Source organism: Stylophora pistillata, chromosome 3, assembly GCF_964205215.1.
Source record: "Stylophora pistillata chromosome 3, jaStyPist1.2, whole genome shotgun sequence".
Lineage (NCBI taxonomy): Eukaryota > Metazoa > Cnidaria > Anthozoa > Scleractinia > Pocilloporidae > Stylophora > Stylophora pistillata.
This window is the reverse complement of record NC_142521.1, coordinates 2,690,001-2,696,080: the sequence shown is the minus strand read 5'-3', so window position 1 is coordinate 2,696,080 and position 6,080 is coordinate 2,690,001. Positions and strand designations below refer to the sequence as shown.

General features: G+C 39.7%; 1 non-coding gene across 1 annotated transcript in view; it reads right to left on the bottom strand.

Moving 5' to 3' along the window:
• Nucleotides 1-879: 879 nt before the first annotated feature.
• LOC111344503 (uncharacterized) overlaps nt 880-6,080 on the bottom strand; it is an 8,893-nt gene continuing 3,692 nt past the window's right edge. Inside the window, exon 3 of the transcript XR_015998397.1 lies at nt 880-1,733. This is a non-coding gene — a transcript (uncharacterized LOC111344503). The remainder of the gene's footprint in view (nt 1,734-6,080) is intronic.

Genomic DNA, 6,080 nt, shown 5'->3' with positions numbered 1-6,080 from the left:
AGATCGCTTAGATATTTCTCGACAAAACTTTCTTCACCGTAGACTTTCAAATGCTTCTGGTCTTCACAGACCTCAATTAGTAAGGGTTTTGCCTTACCCACGTTTCGGATGCGTTGCCTACGTACAGGTGACTCTTGGTCACTGGGAATGAATTCTACTAGCCTCATGCATGCACTTATGTATATTTTGATAGAGGGCGACGAAAGCGTCGCAACGTATCCTTCAAAGAATTTTTCGGTGGTACAGCGTTTAGTAGGTTCAACGGTTACTTTGTCGTCGACGGCATCTCTGCGTATTTTTAATTCATAATCATTTTCGATTTTTCGTAACTCTGTCTCATGCCCTTTGACAAACAAACAGAAAAACTTTGGTGTCGTTTTGTACTGTTGGGGTTGTATATCCGTGCATTCTTGACCTTAAAAGTACTGACGCAATAAATATCTACTTTGTTTTATCTGTTGGAACTTCCCTGAAAGTACAAAGCCTTTTCTTGCATCACGGAACTCGATGTCGGTCTCATCCTTAACTTTGTCGAGGACAAGTTCTATTTCTTCACGGGTGTGGTTTCCTAGTGCTTCATCATAAATCCAAGCCGATACCGATAAAACGAGTAGGCGATAAGTCCAAGCGGAAAATACGAGATTCTGTAGCTTACATTACAACCCTAAAAAACAAGGTCAGTAAGATATTTTTATATCTTTGGATTCAAAAGGAAGGGCACGATTTCGATTCACACAAACTTTTGAATTTAGCGAGCCGCACAGTGAAATACGACTTGCCTAATTGACTGTACTGGGGTTTTGAGTAGGCGAAAACCGAAGACTACGTATACACTTCAATAACACAACAACAAGTTTAATTTCAGTATGGAGTCGAGTACATGATAAAAGGTGCCCAACACACGTTCGCAGCACTGCCTCATATATTGAGACATGATTACAACACACCTACTAACTGAGAGATGTAAAATCCACATTAAATCGCACAGATAGTGCTTGATTAAATCCCGAAAAAATTCAATAGACACTCCATATCCAGTGGCTTCGCAAAAAAATGCACTGCCGAATTTGTTCTCAAGTACACTAAACCTTTTATTCCTCATGTATTTTACTTGTCGATGGCACTGGGAAAGGGAATCTTTGAGCATAATCTATCTGATCCTACCTCAGTTCTTAAATCTCCTGATTGTACTCGTGACTTCACTGACAACGACAAAAAAGGAAGATTCGGAAGTTACTTGTGCTATTATTTTTACAGACTCGAGTTTGGTTATCAACTCAGCTAAACACAAATAAATAAAGGGGGTAAGTTTCTAGAGAAACTGTGGTGCTGCGTTGCTGGGGATAACAAGGTAGTTTGGTAATATCAACTAAGTTGATATTACCAGTTGGCTTGTTAGCTCAATTGGTAGAGCGCTGCACTAGTAACGCAGAGGTCAGTGGTTCGAATCCCGTATAGGCCTGAATTTTTTTCAGGTCTGATTTTCACTATTGCTTAAATAGTGCTTTACTGCGAAGGATCTTGCACATATACGTTAAGTTGAAATTGTAAGTTGGCCGCCGTAAAGAGTTAAAAAGCTTACGCTTCGAGCGCTAGCCCTTCGTCAGAGCGGGTGGTCAGTTAAACACAGTATAGTAATAAGCAATCAAATTCAATGCTTTAGTCAGCGGATTCTCTTGGCAGCCAACTCCTCTTTGACTCTACTCATGTAATCAGAGTCGGGATATCCAAACCTTCAAGTAAACGAAAAAGATTTTGAAAAATTAAAAAGAAGGGGGAAAATGTTGATACGAGTGCAAATCACGGACAGCTAGATAGATAGATAGATAGATAGATAGATAGATGGCTTTATTCAAAAACTTAGCAGCCGAAGGGCTGAATTATGTAATTGTTACAATACTAAGGGTAAAGATATATATAAAAATTAGACAAAAAATTACAAAATGTATCTTAAAATGTGAAAAAATAATCTATACCTATATACATATATATATATATATATATAAATAAATGTTTGAAAAGAAAATTTGCCCTGAGCGGAATAATCATACTTAAATAGAATAAATGTTTGCTCAGGGCAAATTTTCTTTTCAAACATTTATTGTATTTAAGTATGATTATTTGGGGTGTACAGGGTCAGGTTTCCCTTGTATGAATTTATATATATATATATATGTATATATGTCGGTGTATAAAAGACAACAAGTTAAATAATCAGATATATTGCGTAATTACATGTTCATAATTCAGATAATTTTAATTATAAAACGGTGCTAACCTTCCTTGCATTGTTATTAATAAAACTTAATTGTGTTCTTTTAGTTGAAAACTTGGCGATACTAAATGTTCTTTTCTTCCTTAAATTGTAATGGCAGTTATTATCGGCAGGCAAAAGTTTGTTTAGTTTGTGTCCTGGTCTGCTTGCTTCCTCAAATAGTTCACATGTAATCATCTGGCGCCTCTCCGATAGTTTTGCCAAGCCAGTTTCATCCAGTGCTTGCTCGTAACTTCTGTCCGGATGAATAATGCGCAAGGCACGCTTCTGACATTGCTCCAGGTCATTGGATAGGTATTGTGGTAAGCTATCATGAAATAATGCACATGCATATTCCATCACTGATCATGAATACACGTGGTGTAGAAGGTTGTAAATTCCTTTGGTTTAACTTGGGCTCGTTTAAGTTGACTCAGAAAGTATAAACGCTTGTTAACTTTCTTGATAACTTCATCCACATGATCATTCCACCTAAGATCGTTTGCTACGGTTACGCCAAGGATTTTGGCTCTGCTGACACAACAAAATGTTCTTGTTATTGACCTTTATTGGCTCAAAGACCCTGTTGGATCGTGCAAAGCTAATCCGCAATTCTTTACATTCATCTTCATTCACATATGATACACGATCCTCGCAGTAGATAGCGCTATTTAAGCAATAGCGAAACTCAGACCTGAAAAAAATCAGGCCTGTACGGGACTCGAACCACTGAGGTAGCACCATTGCCATCAGTAGCGGTCAGCCATGCGTGAATCATACTGATGAGCGCAATGGTACTATTGGACCCTGGGACCGTTCCATATTGGTGTTCATCTACCTTTGCGAGTATAGCAGGTTCAATGTATTCCACCACATATTCCTCAGAAATCCTGGATAAATCAGGTGTTAACGATATCGGTCGTAGGTGTTCGTTAACATCTTTGATCGGTTTCTGCTTCGGAATTGGAACAATATCAGCCTCTTTCCAAGACTGGGGAAGTCTTTGTTCTGTAAAAGATTGGTTGATAATATCTGCAATTGGATCAGCAAGAAGGTCAGCGTTTTCTTTACGAAGCCATGCAGGAATACCTTCAGGTTCAGTAGCTTTAGATGGATTTAGAGATGATAGTTTTTTGAAGACAGACAGGGTGAACACCTGAATAAGACGAGCTTCATTAGGTAGTTATTCAGCGGTGTTGGCTTGCTACTTTGCTAAACATTGGCCACAGTTGACAATAGCCATTTAGAAAAATATTCCCCCCACGTGTGGGTTGGTATTTATTTCTGACTAATCGTGGGGCAAACCGTTGGGCCTAATTTTGCTAGTGTCCAGGCCGACCGCGGCGTAACGGACTTTTGACTGCACAGGTTTTGACCGACGCGGATTCGAATGGCGGTCAATTTGAGATAATTGCTGGGTTGGTTGCTCGACAACCCAACTTTTGTGGGATTTGTTTTGGTGAACTTGAAGGGCAACTATTTGGCTTTCGTGCTCCCAAGTTTCGATTCAAGGGGAAGTATGTAAGTGTGTTTTTCGAGCGATTTTGGCAAGCGTGTGTGAGACAGAGCTTTCCTACCTTCCCTTTTATTTGGTAGTGGTAGGACGTTAAGCTAAAACACAGCAAAACGGCCTCAAATCGCGACAAGAACAGCACAGACTACTCTGTATGAAGGTAAGACTTCATTTCTTTGATTATTTCACATAACTTTATATTTACGGAGCTCAAAAGCAAGTCCAACTAAACCACTTTACAAACTCTATAATAGTCCACTGTGAAAGAGCCTGTGACAGAGCCTGGGCCGCCTGTGCTATTATCAGCAAGGTTTTTTAGCATAATTGATTTTTCTGAGAAGATTTTATGAGAATTTCATAAGAACTGACGCAGAATTAAATTATAAAATGCGAACTCTTACCAAGAGCCTTTACTCCGATGTCTTTGAGGTCCGTTTTTAGAGTTCCATCTTTTAGCGACGAAAGCAGTGTGTTCTCACGCACTTTATTTTCCCTGAAACATCCACAATGTTCCTCTAACGTGTTTTACGTTAGCCAGGCGCATATATCCTCGACTTCCCATTTCTCAAACGACTTCCCACCTGATATAAAAAGCGAAAACAGTACTTTTGCAATGCATTACAACAGTAACACACGTAAAGTTGGAAAGCATCCGGATAACATTAGGATATTTACTTCAAACTGTTTTACTTACATTTCATTGGTCGTGCCATGGTCGCTATAGCCTAAGCTTGCTCTTTTCGCTTATACAATCCAAACTTGTTTCTTAAATGTACTTCACTGATGCTCACAAAGCGAGGAATAAATTAAAACCGTCGCTAACCATACACGGAATCTTGTTTGATGCGTGATCTGGACGTGACTGCTGTGAAGGTTGCATGTGGTTGAATGGAGTGTGGAACCCAACTGTGTGCCCACCCAGTAGGGTGCGTTTCTGATTGGTTTGCGTAAACCACAAGCCACGGCGCTGCACTCGCTGTTTGAATGTTTTCATTTACAGAAGATTTCATACCTTATTACATCCATTTTAAAATCACTGGTGGTACCTGTAATCTGATTGGCTCTAATTGCTGCGATTTATTCACAAATCGCACCATTTTTTCTAAATCGCATCACTTTATGCTTGACTGAGTTTTTTTGACACATTTCTGTTTTGTATACAAAATAAGATGTAAAAGCATTTCCAGTTCCGCTTTTTATTTAAAAACCGGCTCAGTACTACATCAATAAAATATCTGAATTGACCAAGTCCTGTATTTGGGCGATTTCAAAATGGATGTAATAAAGAGGTACTAATTGAACCTCGTGTCGTGCAATTTTGGTCTAAAATCATACTTGTGATTTTAAATCGAACTCGCGCTGCGCGCTCATTCGATTTTGAAATCACGCATATGATTTCAGCCCAAATTGCAGTCCACTCAGTTCAATTACCATTATTAACGAGGGGGTGAATAGGCTAACGGATCGGCGGATTCTGAGAATTCTTTTCCCGGATTTCGGATTTAGAGCGAAATTTTGATGGCTTTGCGGATCCTGAAATTGCAACGGTTCGCGGTTTTATCGATTTTTTTTTAGGTCCGGATTTTGGATTTTGCTTGTGAGGAAGTTCAGATCGTGGATCTGAACGATCGTCAGAAATGCGTTGTTTCTGAGTACCTTACTTGCATTAAAAACTTTTTATCAAGTGTCTTTACAGTTCGAAAGGGTCCTCTCTTTTTTTAAAACCTTTTCGCGCGGATTATATTTGGCGCAGTATGAGATTTCGCGCACTTACGTCTGCGCGAATTCTAGTACTGCGCGAATTTTAATACAAGTAAGGTATGTGTATTTTTTTCTCGCGGACGAGACTCTCTGCATGTCACGCATCAGGGAAATAGTAACGCACTGGGACGTCTATTGTGTTCGCACCCTTATCCGTGACAGTGTGCCCCACTTATTGCGATTCGCTCGATGGGAAAGCCATGGTCCCTGGCGCTGTTATTGTCCAGCTTTCCGGGGAGTTTTCCACGGAGCATATTTGGTAAGTGATCTAAAGTACGTTTCTAAAGCACTGTTTGCCGACCTTTGAACGAAACCCCGTGGTACATGCTGGTATATTGTAGACGGAAATATCTTTAGAGGAAAGAGACAGAATATGCATCACTTGGACATGACAAACACCTAGTAAACTTCATGGACAAGGCTATCGAAGCGTACATTCAGGCGATTGCGTTAATTTATAGAGAACTTGTGTTCTTAGCAGACTCACATTCCAAGAAAATGCATAGCGCGCAGCTCAAGTATGACGGATATGGGGTATATGCGATATATGTC